The 15,325-nt window shown below is 36.0% G+C and overlaps 1 non-coding gene across 1 annotated transcript; it reads left to right on the top strand.

Annotated features, from left to right (window-relative positions):
• Positions 1-3,881: 3,881 nt before the first annotated feature.
• Positions 3,882-3,988, top strand: LOC141603943 (small nucleolar RNA R71). The gene has a single exon (XR_012525777.1). It is a non-coding gene; the product is annotated as a small nucleolar RNA R71 (small nucleolar RNA).
• Positions 3,989-15,325: the final 11,337 nt, after the last annotated feature.

The following is a 15,325-nucleotide window of genomic DNA, read 5'->3' as shown; positions in this document are numbered from 1 at the left end:
TTTTTCCCTTTTTCTTTTTTTTTTCTTTTTTTTTCAATTCTATTTTTTTCTTTCTTTCCTTCCTTTTTCGTCTTCCCAACATCATCTTAAAATGAGCATTAGCTACCAAAAACAAAGTAACAATCCCAAGAACATAAACTACTAGCTTGACAAGGGCAGGCTAAGGGTAGGATGTAGTTAACGGGACAAAAAAAACTATTTTTGGCAGTGTGGAGCTTATGGGCAAAATGAGTAAAGGGGTGACCTCTTCCATATGTGTCAACTAACCACGAACCCAAATGCATACATGTATTAAGCAGATTAAGTTCATATTTATGCATATTAATGTAACATGCCTCATAAGGAGTAACTACTCACATTCCTAGATAAACCGGTCATGGACGACACCGGTTATAAGGCTCTAAATCTCAGAAAATGATGTAATTTGCCAAAAATCTAAGTCAAGTTTAAAGTTCAGCAAGAAATTTAACGAAAACTCGTAGACTATGCATATATGATTCTACTAATAACATGTCAATTAGCACGGCTTAGGCATAAACAGCTGCAAATGCAATGTCATCATTGAAATACTACCGTTCTGACTCAACCTATATGCTAAAATAAACGTGCAATTTTTTTGAATTTTTTGAAATTTTCCATTTTTTTGTTTTTTGAATTTTTTTTTTATTTTTGTATATATATATATATGAAATGAAATAAAACAATGCAAGCTGAAATGCAATAAACGTGAAACAGAAATGCAATAAAACATGTGAATGCAATGCAAAACCCTTCCCCAAACCAAATCACACAATGTCCCCATTGTGCAAAATCATGTAATGAAATAAAAAGGAAACGGGAATTTGCGAAAAATTAACTAAATAAGACATGAAGTTTAAACTCGGAAACTCACAAGACTTTAAACGCAGAAGGAAACCTCCCCAAACCAGCGTGAGCTAGGAGGTTTCAGTAGCTAGCAGTGCTACCATAAGTACCTGAAAAGAAACAAAATACTGCGCGTAATTCCGATAAAATAATTTATTAAACGCAAAATTATGTGCAAATCAAGAAAACGGAAGAAAACAGAAATAAATCGGAGAATAAAGTGGAGAAAAGACTCCCTCAACTCCGCAAATCGACCAAACACAGCAGGGGAATGGTCGAGAATAGGTATAGCAGCGGGAGTGGTCGATCGACCATAGCAGGCAGTCAATCGACCAGAGTGAACAGGAACAGAAGCTCCTGGTGTCGCGGCTCAGTCGATCGACCATAGGAGGCAGTCGATCGACCGGAAAACCTCTTTGTAAGTTCGATTTTCTTGAATTAGCTCAATAAATTGAGCCAATATGGTCTATAAACCTGCAAATACACATAATAACGCGCCCAAAATTGCGCAAAACCCAAAGTAATAGACTAAAGTATTTAAATCCCAAGCAAACTTATTAAAGCGAAGTCTCGCGCACACAAAAGCAATAAAAAGGTCTAACAAAAGCAATAAAATGTTTTGAAAAGTCTTAATCAACTAATAGTTGATCAAGAATGGCCACGGAATGGCCTACTTGCTCGGCTTCTGGCTACAAGAAGTAGCCTCTACAGTGCTCATCTCCTCAGCTGGGCTCCTAGCAACTCCAACATCCGCCGAATTCAACGGATTGACATCTTGAACATCTTCCTAATCAATGACCTCGTCTGGCTCGTCAAAATCCAAATCGGACTCCTTCACCTTGATCGGCTCCTCATCGCTATGCCATAGCTAAGACATCCTAGACCGCCTCTTTGAACAATTAGCTCCTTCACAGCTGGAGCAACATGCGGCTCTTCCTTCCCCAAACCATTTCCTGCAATATCTAAAACAGAAGAATCTTCCTCCAATTTGCTCCCAATCTGGGGCGGAGGTGTTACAACAGGAGTAGGCATAGGGGCAGGCATATCAGAAAGCACAAAATAAGATTTCTTCTCAGAAATCGTATTACAGTGACCGGCCATATAGGATCTTTCTTCTTAGTGGGTCAAAAAACAATGGGACTGTTTCCCTACTTTAAAGGTCAATGTCCCCGAGCCAACATCTATAATCGCACCAAATAGGTGTGCGAAAAATGGTCTACCCAAAATGATAGGAATGTGAGCATCCTCGGGTATATCTAGTACAACGAAGTCAACTGGGAAAAAGAACTTTCCTATTTGCACGGGAATGTCCTCTAAGACTCCTATAGGCTGGACCGCAGAACGATCAGCCATCTGTACTGTCATGTTAGTAACTGCAAACCTAGTCAATTTTACTTTCTTAGCTAGACTCAAAGGCATAACGCTAATGCTGGCTCCTAGGTCATATAATGCCTTCTCAATTGAGAAGGTACCAATATTACAAGGAACAGAAAAGCTACCAGGGTCAGCTAACTTATGAGGTGCAGTATGAGTCAAATAGGAACATGACTCCTCAGTTAGTGCGACAGATTGCACAGTATCAAGTGACTTCTTTTTAGACAAAAGTTGCTTCATAAATTTCGTGTAAGCAGGCACTTGATTAACTAATTCAAGGAAAGGAACTTGCACATTTAAACTACGAATAACATTTTTAAACTTGTTAAACGATACCTGTTCCTTTGTCAGCACCAATCTCTCTAGATAAGGGGCTGTAAGAAGCAACTTAGCCCTCCTCTAGGTCTCTCATACCGGCGTCAGTGGACTTAGGCTGAAAATCCACTACCTTGTCCTTGTTGTAGCTTGAACCTTCTTCAGACCGTCTCAAGAATGAGCCATAAATCGTCATTGGGTCATACTTTGGAACCGGAACAGACCCATCAGCATTTGGGTCTTGCCTCAATAATTTCGGAGTCGTCGTACCCCGAAACAAGTGGTCCCTCAAGTTATCTGGCATTGGAGGGCGAAAAGGTTCAACATCAGCAGCGTTTTCTGTTGATCGACCATGTTGGTCAGTCGATCGACCGGCTTCTACAGGACCAGAAGCTGTGCTATTTCGCGGACTGGTCGATCGATCGGGTATGTCAGTCGATCGACTGATATACCTGCTGATCGTCTTTTTCTTGCTACTGTTCGTTACTACCTTCTTCTTACTTGGTTCCACCTCATCTTTTCCAGTAGCGTCCTCGACCATAGCGGGCCCATCAAGGGTAGACCCACTCCTCAACGTGATAGCATTTAGGGTCTCTTTTTTATCCGGTAATTGCCCCGGAGCTCGAGTTGCACTTTTGCTTGCCAGTTGAGCAATTTGACTTTCCAACATTTTTGTAGAAGTCTCTCTAGCTTGAGACTCCTTTTGCAGCAAACCCGACAGATATTGAACCATGTTTTTCAACTCAGATATGTCAGAACTTTGAAATTGCTGCTGCTGAGGCACATAGGGAGGCTTTTGAAACTGTTGTTGCTTATGAGGGGGCACATAACTTTGCTGCTGCTGCTGTTGTGGACCCGGATTAAGGACATTCTGGTTAGACCGTCTCAAATTGGGGTGGACATTAGAGGAATCGGGATATGTACCAGTCTGTCTATAATGTTGAAAGGCAGCACATACTTCATTCGAACTAGGACAAAAATCCGAAACATGTCCCTCAGCTCCACATCTTTTGCATGTAAAGGGACCGCCTGAAACAGCATTAACTTGGTAAATACCTCCCTTTTGAGAACCTCTTCCAAGCTCATACTTATCAAATCTCGCTGTAAGAGCCTCTAATGCAGCTACAGAAGGGGATTCAGCAGCTCTCCTTTGATTTCTCCTGGAATTTCGATGCTCAGCTTTATGGGTGGCCATATCATCAATGATTTTCCACCCCTTAGTTTCTCCAACATTCTCCTGAAATCTGCCATTAGCTGCAGCATCCAGGATAGCCCTCTGATCGTCATAAAGCCCATTATAAAACTGATTGCATAGGCTCCATTGCTCGAACCCATGGTGCGGAATAGTTCGCACCAGCTTCTTGAAACGGACCCATGCCTCATGAAAATTCTCATCAGGACCCTGTTTAAAGCTCGTGATCTGAGCTCTAATGGCATTGGTCTTCGAGGCAGAGAAATATTTCTTGTAGAATGTTAGGGCCAGCGAATTCCAATCAGTGATCCCGTTAGCAGCTCGATCCAGATCTCGGTACCATTCCCTTGCGGCATCACGAAGCGAGAATATGAACATCGTCTCCTTCACCTGGTCCTGGGTCACACCTGCTGGTGGGGGTATGGAGCAGCGAGAGAGTCAATGAATGTCTCCATATGTTTAGTCGTATCTTCATTTGCGCTCCCCAAATTGGTTTCTCTCAACCAAGTTAATATAAGACGGTTTCGGTTCGAATTTTCTCGTCTGTCTCTCGGTAATGCGAATCCCTTATAGAGATTCTCACTGTTGGCTTGGAGGATCAAGCTATACTTGCTTCTTCAGCCATGTCTGGAGATGTGACGGTCTCAGCTGAGGAAGTAGAAATAGGGGACGAAGGTGGATCCTCCTCAAACAGCTCATTCTCGTAGTAACTAGACAGAGTACTCAACTCTTCCTCTTTCGGCAATACTCTAGATGATCGTCTCAACTCGCGCAAAATCCTTTCGATCTCAGGATCCAATGGTCTCGGTACACCACCCTGTGACCTGCGCATAAGAGGAAACTACAAGTAGAATATGAGAATAGTTTAAGGAACATATGTCCCTTAAACTAAAGAAAAGACTAAAATAAAAACAACTAAAAATTAAACAATTGCCTCCCCGGAAAAGGCGCCAAAATTTGATACCGTCGTAGAGTACCAAAGATAAATTTATAAATCCAAACTACTACTATAGCTAGTGGCGATCGGGGGTCGAACCGAGGGGGAGGCGATGCAATTAATAGTTGTCTAATTTTAGTCCAAGGTAACAATTGTGAGGGGGTTTGATTTGAATTGTTCTATAACTAATGGCAATTAAATTTAAAAGTAAACTAAAGCAAGTAAACTAGTAATTAAAGAAATAAGAAGAAAACAAATATTAAAAGAGTGCCAAGATGGTCGGTTCACTATAGTTTCGGCGGCAGTGTCCTAGGTAAGTCTGAGTCAATCACGTGAGACGGGAAAATAAGAAGTCCTCTCGGTCCATTCTTAACAGGTAGCATCTTTCGATCTGGCTACGGGTCCCTAATATCACTAATGCTAACTTTCGTCCTGAAAAGTGACTTTAAAAGTCTAAATTAACTTATCTCTCGATCTTATTAATTTAGTCGTCTTAATTAGGTAGTATATTTCCCTCCCCTATCTTTCGATCTTATCGGGTCGGTCAATTTCTAAGCATTCAACTAGTCGCGTGCACTCGATTCGTCAAATATAGCAGTTAAATTAATTAAAACAAAGTAAAACTCACGGAGTCGGTCGATCGACCAGGTAGGCCAGTCGATCGACCATGGCGCGACTCAGGTCTACCAATTTCTACGCCACCTGTACTACAGATCCCCTACATCCTAGCACATGGGGTTTAGCTACTCATGATTACGATAAAAACTACAGTAAGATCAACAATTAAAGCTATTGAATGCATATTTGAATTAACTAAACAAGTAAATAACATGAAACAATAATTCGGCTTTTGGGAATTCTAAACTAGCAATTCTAACCTAAGAATGAAATAAATATCAACTGGAATTATGGAATAAACGTTACCGTAAAGAATTGCAGAGAAAAGACAAATCCGAAAACGCAACCGAAAGTAAATTGTATTGAATAATTATGCCCCAAAACAAACTTAATATAGAACCCTAATTATTTCCTAAAAATCTGATGATAAAAGACTTCATGATCTGGTTACGTTATATAGAAAAACATACGTAACTTTATTCTCAAACCTAATTCCAATGGGCTTCGGAATTCTAATCCTTTTAATTCACGTCAGAATTACGGTGTGGTCGATCAACCACTGACGCCAGTCGATCGACTGAACTGCGCTGTACAGGAGCTTCTGAAAGTCGTACTCCGGTCGATCGACCATGGGCACCGGTCTATCGACCACTTCAACAGGTACTCGGCTTCAAAAAGCTTCATAAATTCGTCTTTCGGGCTTCGATACGCGCACCAAGTTCGCTTCCCGAGTCTTTACTTCACGTCAAATGCAATGCAAAGTACTTAGGGACGGATTCGGCTCATTTCCCACTGGATTCTTCACATTTCTGCAATATTACACAAAAACACGAAAGTAGACGGAAATAGGGAAAATAGTAGCTTAAACTACACAAATGAGCTCTGAAATGCGTGTAAAATAGGGTGATCATATAAATGACACGCATCAATCACGAAATCAATCATGCATGTTAAAGTTTCTGGTCCTAAAATGTATTTAGAATATTTTGGTTAATTTATGGATTTTTATTGTTCATTTTATATAATAATGGCATTAAAATGTGATTTTATGATAAAAATGTCATTTTTGGACTAAAATTAGCTAAACTTCGTTTTTTTCAGTGGTTTTTGGATATGTTTTCACATATATTATCTTATGATGACCTGTAAATGTTCATAATTATATGAGTTCTTATGCTCGAAATATGGATTCTTCATGATAAAATCGAATTTAAATGATAAAATAGGTTAATATGAGAAATATTTCGAATCTGGTCAAAGAAATTTAGTATGTTATCACATGCAATTTTACAAGATGTGTGTAAAATAATAGGCTATAATGAAGTCTTTATGCATGATTTATGAATTTTTGATGAAAAATCACATAAATAATGACTTTAATTAGTAAAAATTGTTAAAACATACTTCATGACTAAGGAAAAATGTCACATGTTGCATTTTATCACCTATTTCAGATCTAAAATTGAAGAGTTGATAAAATTAATTTTTTTCTCATATTTTTATGGTTATATTTGATAAATCCGATAAACCGCAACATTGTTTTTCCTCGATAATTTTCACAAATTTTAACCTAAGTTTTTGAACATTATGAGTGTCATGGTATTTTTCCAGAATGTTCATGAGTTTAAAATTTTGAATTTTGAATTTATTTGAAAGTTTTATGATTTATTTGAAGTTTATAGCATTATATTGAAATTTTGAGTCCATTTATGAACAATATTAAGAAATATAAGTTACTTATTATCAATAGTGTTAGTGGAGACTAATTTTGAGTCCTAAGATGGTTAGGGTAATTAACTAATACATAAATATGATTTTATGTAATTATTGTGATTTTTAAAAGGTTAAATCACGCAAATCCGTAAAAACCGATTAATATACGATATTGGCTCCTTAAAGGCGATTTAGCATAAAATTGGGCATGTTCATACATATTATAATGCTGCATTTTATTTATGATTGTCATAATTTTATTTTATGTAATTTTGCTTAGTATGGCCTTAGTTTTTAATTGGTATTACCCGAAATGTATGGGAATATCGATTCGGTTGTAATTTATTGTGATCTCGTATCACCGTTTTGTAATTTAATAGATTTATTTTTATTTTAATTACAAATGTATAATAGAAAATTATGTAATTTATTTATTCCGGAGTTCCTTGAAGACGGTGTCACTCGAGAAGGCGACCCATTAAAGACGGTGTTACCTCGAGATGTGTGCCAAAACCAAAGTTCAAGGGACCAATGGAGTTGGTTTCCGAATTTGTAATAGTTTATTAGATTTACTATTTTAGGAAGGCCATACTAGGATTTATATTTTATGCTTTGCATTTTATTTATATGTTGCATGCATCGCTAAATCGCCATAACTAAAACATGCATTATCATTTTAATCAAGTATATCGACCGTGTCAATTACAATTATCGTAGTTCACCGCTTTAGTTCACTTAAAACATCATAAATAATAAATTGACATGACCTCTCGCTAAAATAAACAATTGAGACTTAGCCTTACCAAAAAGTAGAAACCATGAAAACCTATTTCGTGAGGGAGTGCACTCGGCCACACCGGGGTACAAACCTTGTTACGTAGGGGAAGTGGGTGATAAATGTCTATCCACCGAATTCATGTTGATGAGAGATTTATCGGCCACACGTGCCCAAATTAATGTGGGTTTGGATCATGGACACATTTATTCGAAATTTGGATTGAGCTCAACGGAAGTATTCGTGACCGTAGTCGCATGTGTTCCGGGCTAAAGATAAATATTAATGTAATTTTATCGACCAAGAGTTCTAAAAGTATAATCGATTAAAGAGTTAATCCACCGAGTTATATTGATAAGGGTTTCATCGGCCACACCGTGCCCAAGTTAATATGAATTTGGATCTTGGAATCATTTATCATAGTTGGGTAGAGGTCACTATGTAAATGCTTTACTTGTTATTTACAAGTATTAATAAAACGATAGATGTTGAGTTTTCCACTATTCCGTTATCATATTGTTCTATTTCTTTACCGCAATTCATATACGATATCATTTTGATTTTTGATTCAAATCTCCATTAAAACATCGTAACAAAAGACAAATATGAATTTTCTTCTAAAACCTCGAATTATCCATTGTAAGGATCTCTTGTGAAGAGCATAGATGGAAGTTATTTGTGATCAAAACGGTTTTTGATTCTTGACTAACATATCTACTTACAATTGTTTCTCATATGCTTAATTGAGTTAAGTACTTTGAAACGTTACATCATTTTGGTAACTAGATTTGTTTGAAATCAAAATTGACCAAAATAACGCAACCACTTCAATGAAAGTTTTAAGACTAAACAATTGAATTGAAGAGTAGTCTTCATGAAATTCAATTTTGCTTCTCTAAGCAAAGACTCATTGAATTGAGTGGGAGCATTCTCTTAAACCGTTAAGAAAAGGACGAAGTTCAAAGAAGTAAAATTAGAATGGAATTGACACAAGGTAATGTTAAAAGTAAAGTTATTGAGAATAACGATACTAAACCTATCAATCCCGACCGATAAAGTTTCCATTGTCTTAATTGTTGGACGCTAGAAAGGAAACTGCCCCAAATTATTGAAAAATCAACAAGTTAGTTGTGGGACATCTAATGGGATCTTCTTCTTTAAATGTTTATTTGATTGACATAAATTTTTCTAGTACTACTTCGTCAATATTAGAAACCGGTGGTGGTTTTCATCTTTGTATTTGATACATAGGATGATTAGAATATGACGACTAGCAACCATGATGTTGAGAGATAGAGTCATTGTGTAATCAATCTAGTTTTGGGTTTATAGTTGTACTTAATTATGACTATTACGTGCATAAATTCTAAATAAGAATATAAACTTGTTAAGATACAAAAAGGTTTCACTTTTGTGACCCTATACACCATGATTTTATGTATGGCTAGCCCATTATCAAGGTGATTATATTCTAAACCAAACTAGAATGATATATCATGTAGATAATGCAAGACTCAAAATGGTAACCCAAGATTGAACCTTAGATTCTGGAATGATGAACGCAAAGAGTTATCGAGTACTCTTGAAACCATTAGATCTTATGGTATATGCGTACCTTGTATTCAAAGCAAGATGTCTCGTGCCTTTTGGTTGAAAAGGAGATCGAGGTTGTAAATCATTGATCCAAAATAGGTTGATCATTTTCTTTTACCAACAATTTAAATTTGACGCTAATGTGTTCACTTAATAAGGTAAATAGAGAAATCTTTGAAGAAGTTCAAAGAGTTCAAGGAATCACGATTTAGTCGTGATGGGATTATCAAGTGAAGACTTTGATGCAAGCCAAATGAAATGTGATATAGTATCACAAATTAATCTCTCTTAGCACACATTATGGGATAATGTGTGGTTGGATAAAGAAATCAAACGTTATTCGATATGGTTTGGACTTCGATCAAGTTACTTTGAGTTACTTGATCCTTTTGGGGATTTTATCATTTTGTCTAAATTATTTTTCCACTAAATCTAAAATGAATCATATGAGATATGAAATGGTAGGGTACCATGGTTGTAAGTTTTCAAAAGAAACAAATGCTCATTTTTCCTTATTATAATCACGAGTACAACGGGTTTGTGGCTCGTGAAGTTGTCTTTCTAAAATACAAGTTTATTTCTAGAAGACAGAGTGGGAGAAATTATTCAAAGAGCCACAAATAATGTTAATGTTATGTCACAAGAAACTGGTCTTTCTTGGCAACATGAGACGTTTTGTGTAAAACGTTGTTTCTTCAAAACCTAGGAGGTTAAAGTCGTCACTTGTTGAAGATGATGAATTCATGTTACTTTTAAGAAAGTAAAGATCTTATAACTTACAATGAAATTGTTTGATTCAAGTTGATTACTTCTGGAAAGTAATGAACATATGACTTACATGAGAGTGTTTAAGTCACAACTCAAAACAAGGCTTAGAGCCATGAAAATCCAAAATAAAAGGCTTGATTAGTGACAAAGGGTTTTGCACTAATAAAGAGAGATTTAAAAGCTTGATTGGTTACAAAGGGTTTTGCACTAGTTGAAATGCTTAAGTCTATTTGGATTTTCTTAGGAACTGTGTTTCATTATGAGATATATATAGCAAGTGAATCTAAAACCCACTTCTTCATAGAAGGAATGTATTCGATACATGTTATGAGTTTTGTAGATTCTTACAATCCTAAGATAATGTGAAACTTAAGAGAGGGTCTTAAGTAGGACATCAATGAGTTAGAATCAATGTTTTAATCATGTTATAAAACCTTTCTCGATAAGTCGAGAAGTTGTGTTTATACATGAGGTTTAGTGGGAGTTACGGAAATTTTAATTAGTCTTATATGTGGATGACATATTGATCATTGAGAATGATTTAAGACTTTTGGAGTATTATAATACATCTTAATATCCGGATTTATGGATACAAATCCACATGATATTAACCTCAAATAAGAATTCTTATGTTGATAAGATTCATGACTAGTTCAATCAAGTTGAACACATTTGATTGATTCCATTTGCTTCCGCTGCCGAATCAATTAAATAGGAAATGATGTATAACACTTCATATACTTTGAGTATGATGAATTGTTTCAAATCGAATTTAAGTAATAGTTACCAAGTAAGCCATGAAGATTACCCTTAAGTGCTTGCAGAATCATTAAGGATGTAATGCAAAGTGTTTTTGATGCAATTTTGTGTAAGGGTGTTACACAAGTGACAATTGACAATTGAGATTGCGCATGGTTTCCGACAAAACCATAATCAAAACACATTAGGATGGTTAAGATACCATTGTGGCTATGTTATTTAAGAAATAGATTTTCTATAATCGTTCTAGGCAATAAAGAACAATGAGAAATATTTACAACGGAAATTGAGTACACTTGCAATCAAGGGATGTGCAAGAGGGATGAGTCCCGCACACTGTGAAAACAGTGGGAGCTATTTTAAGGCAAGAAAGCCTATGTCTAGATTGGATCTAGACACGTACTCAGAAAGTTTTCTAATGCAAATGTATACATTACGAAAGGAAAACAAGTATGTAGCAAGGTTGAGCAGGGAGTTGCTAAGACCTACTTACAATGCCTATTCATAGGCTTAACATGATGAGTCATGTCATTTCAATTGAATTGAGATGAACAACTACATACAAGATCTAAATTGGATTATCGAATATGAAGTAGTAATCAAGTATTGACTACTCATATGATAATCACATTTGTCATTCGAGTTTTTAAATCTAAAAACTCCTTTTATACTTTGTTACATCCAAACGGGTTGTGGAGACAATATTGAACCCCGTTAAAGTGAACCCAGATTAACATGGTATTCGCCCATAGTCACTTGTATGAGGTGACGTCTCGAAGTGACTAGAGTGTGATGCGATTGATGGCAAGTTCAAGTGCCATAGAGTCATGTGAGATGACTAGTCGATCACATAGGCAGACTGTTAGGAACACTTTGTCGGGCCTTATGACCGCTTATAGAGTTCTGGCAAATTTATATAGCCTGGTCGTGGCGAGAGCTACTATAGTATTCTAATGAGTCGATTCTTTTGACTAAAGACTGTTCGCCTAAGATGGCACAGTTTCAGATTAACTTTGATTTGTGTTACTACGACCTTCGTAAATGGGGTCAAATGGGCATATTTTGGGTTATGATGGTTGTGGCTAGTCAAAGGGAATAAGTGCAATAGGAATTTTCCACCCCCTTGTCAGGGTTAAAACAATATCTCAGGGCCACTCGAGGAGTAATGAACTGGAAATGCGTGGCCACGCTCGGAAGGTATCTATGGTAGATAATTCCGGTCAATCAGTTATTCTCCAGATCGAGGAAACCACTCTCGATATGATCACTTGCAAGTACGACCTAAAAGACACCTTGCATTGAGTGGGAGATAGTAATAGGACAAGAGAATTGGTGATGCACACTTGTCGAGGACAAGTGGGAGATTGTTGGAATATGTGTCCTCCGACAATAATGCGATCACAACTGTTGATCATGATGATCACATGTTTAAATCTCGTTTTAAGAATACATGTGGGATGTAATATTTTACAGTCAACTGGTCCACACATATCGGTAATGATTGGCTGACTAGAGTTTGACATTACTGTCGTGCGACGGTGGTGATCAGTTGATCCCCTTAGGTCATACCTATAGGGAAATACTCTTAATTGATTATTTAATTAATCGTATGCCGATACGAGTTAATTAAATTGCTTAAAATTGACGGATGATTTGTGAGTGAGATTAACGTGTCTTATTATAATTCGATTAAATTAGATACGGTCAAAGTAATTGAATTGTTTTATTACTTAGATAAAATTATTGTTTACGAAACAATTTGAAATTGAAATTGAATGAATAATTTATTATAAATACAAGATGTTGTAATTTATAATTTGATTAAATGAGATATGGTCTAAGTTTACGTGTCTTATTGTAATTTTATTAAATGAGATATGGTCTAAGTAATCGAATTGTTTTATTACTTGGATAAAATTATTGTTTACGAAACAATTGATATTGAATTAAGATTGAATGAATGATTTATTATAAATACAAGATGTTGTGATTTATAATTGATAAACCATTTTGGTACAAGTAATTACGAATTACTAGTAGATTTTGTATGATATATTTTATGAGTATGTTGATTTTTAATATGTTAAAAATACATTACAATTTCATATGTCAAGTAACATGTCACATATGCTACAATTGACAAATGACAAAATAAAATGGACCATCCATTTTATGTTGAATGTGCCGAAATAATGGAGGGTGTGTAAGATATATATTGTGTTTTTATCTTAAGTGGAAAACACAATGATTATATCTTACTAGTAGCCATGCAAACCTAGCTTTTGAGAAGAGCAAAAATAAAAGGCATTGGGCATGCTACCCAAGGCCATCTTTTTCGGCCACCCATAAGAAAAGGAGAGAGTTTTTTTTCTCTTCTTCAATCTATTATTCATTCTAGTCTAAAAAATTAGTTCTTCTCTCTAGTTTTTGAGATGGTGCTTAAGAGCAAAAATAAACTCTCACATACTCCCTCTTGAACCGAAATTTCAAGAGCAAAAATAACATTTTTGTGTCAAATTTAAGTATGATTAATATTATTACTAGATCATAATAATATTGGTTTTAAGGGTGTTCCTTGGGTATATGCTTTTGTGAGAGATTCTAAACTTGAATCTTGTTCATCCATATAAGGAAAGCTCAAGAACAAGTAAGAAGGAGGTCTTACTTGTGCCCTTTGATCCGAAATCTCAATGTAAGAATGACGATTTCTTCTCTATATTTATTTATGTTTGCATGCATAAGATCTAATTAATTTTATGACTAAATTAAAGTGAAACATATATGAATATGTTGAGCATAATGAGATATAGATTTGTAACATGGTAGTGTATTTTATTGTCTAATTATTTATTGCAAATTACGTAGGTTTAAAATATTTGTTAATAAGTCAACTTTTACATTAAATTAACACAAATTCTCATTATAGACGGCATATTCCTAATAGGACAAGCAACAAATGGGGTGGTGGGGGCAAAAAACTGTCACCACTTTCAAGCTATTTGACCCGTCTTTAGTTATAGACGGATATATCCGTCTATAGCAAGACTAGCTGATTAAATTAATTACCAACGGTTTTGAAAAAACTTATAAATGTGACTATAAATGTTAAAGCATCCTTTACTAACATTCATTAATCAAATCACAATATTTCATCCCCATTACACAAATTTTAAACAACATGGCAATGAACCCTAATTTTATCAACAACGAAGAATGGCTTACACAAACGATTGAAGATGATGGGAAGGTTCTCGCCGGGCTTCCCGCCGATCAACACCCATTAAGCAAAGCATCTCTTGAACATCAACGGAATTATTGGATTAAGAGGCGTGAAGCAGTCCGGCTTGTCAACAAAGCCTCATCATCATCATCTTCATACCCTCGTCGGCCTGTTACTCGCAACTTGCCTGCAGCCAGAGATATGTTGAGTTGTACTCTTCCAACCTTATCTCCATATGCAAGTCGTGTCCTTGCATATATTCAATCTGTTATTGCAAAATATGAAGCCAATGACCCGGAAGTTAGCGGTATACCAGAGTGGCGTGATTGGTGACAGGTTGAGAAGCGCTTTTCACGCTTAACCGGGGGTTGTTCCGGCTTATTATACATCTTTTGATTTCTGATAATTTTTGTAATGTATTTGGTTTAAAATTAAATGAAATGATCATTTTGAAAGTGTTGAATTATGCTTGTTTGATTTTCTTCCATTTTTTTAACTCCATAGATTAGTCAGTAATCAAGATCCAGATTGCTGCTACGTAATACTCATCAACAATGGTCACCTGCATCGTTGTCAATTGGTTCATCAACAACGGTTCAGCTACAACCGTTGTAAATTGGTTCAATAACAACAGTTAGCCTACAACTACAACCGTTGTAAATTTTTTTCATTAACAACGGTTCACCTACAACCGCTGTCAATCGTGACGTTCTAACTTCAACGTGCACCATTTATTAATGGTTGACCATACGACTCAATATATTAAAAAAATAAATAAATAAATGTAAGATATGACGATACGACTCATTATATTAAAAAATAATTAATTGTTTGACTATACGGTATTTTTTAAGCCGTGTGCCAGTGGCTAATACTTCGTATTTCTCATTATTCTTGATTTTCCCCCACTTGCTATCCATGTTACCTAATTGAGGAAAGAAGTTTGTACTAACTTAATACGGATTACCAAATATGGAAGATGCTTTTTTTTGGCGGGAAAAACTTGACACAATGAAAGATAAATGACAACGGTTAGGCACCAACCGATGTAATATAATGAAAACAATTACGGGTTTATAATCAGCCGTGGTCATATTGCAAAATACAGAATACAGTTTCGCTTAACCCGTGTTTACTAGTTTCAATAAAATATTCAAACAACACACATGCAAACCTTCTCCTCGCCCACTTTAAACC

The sequence above is a fragment of the Silene latifolia genome, chromosome 9 (genome assembly GCF_048544455.1).
Source record: "Silene latifolia isolate original U9 population chromosome 9, ASM4854445v1, whole genome shotgun sequence".
NCBI lineage: Eukaryota > Viridiplantae > Streptophyta > Magnoliopsida > Caryophyllales > Caryophyllaceae > Silene > Silene latifolia.
Note: the sequence above shows the minus strand (reverse complement) of the source record. Positions and strands in the feature narration are given on the sequence as shown.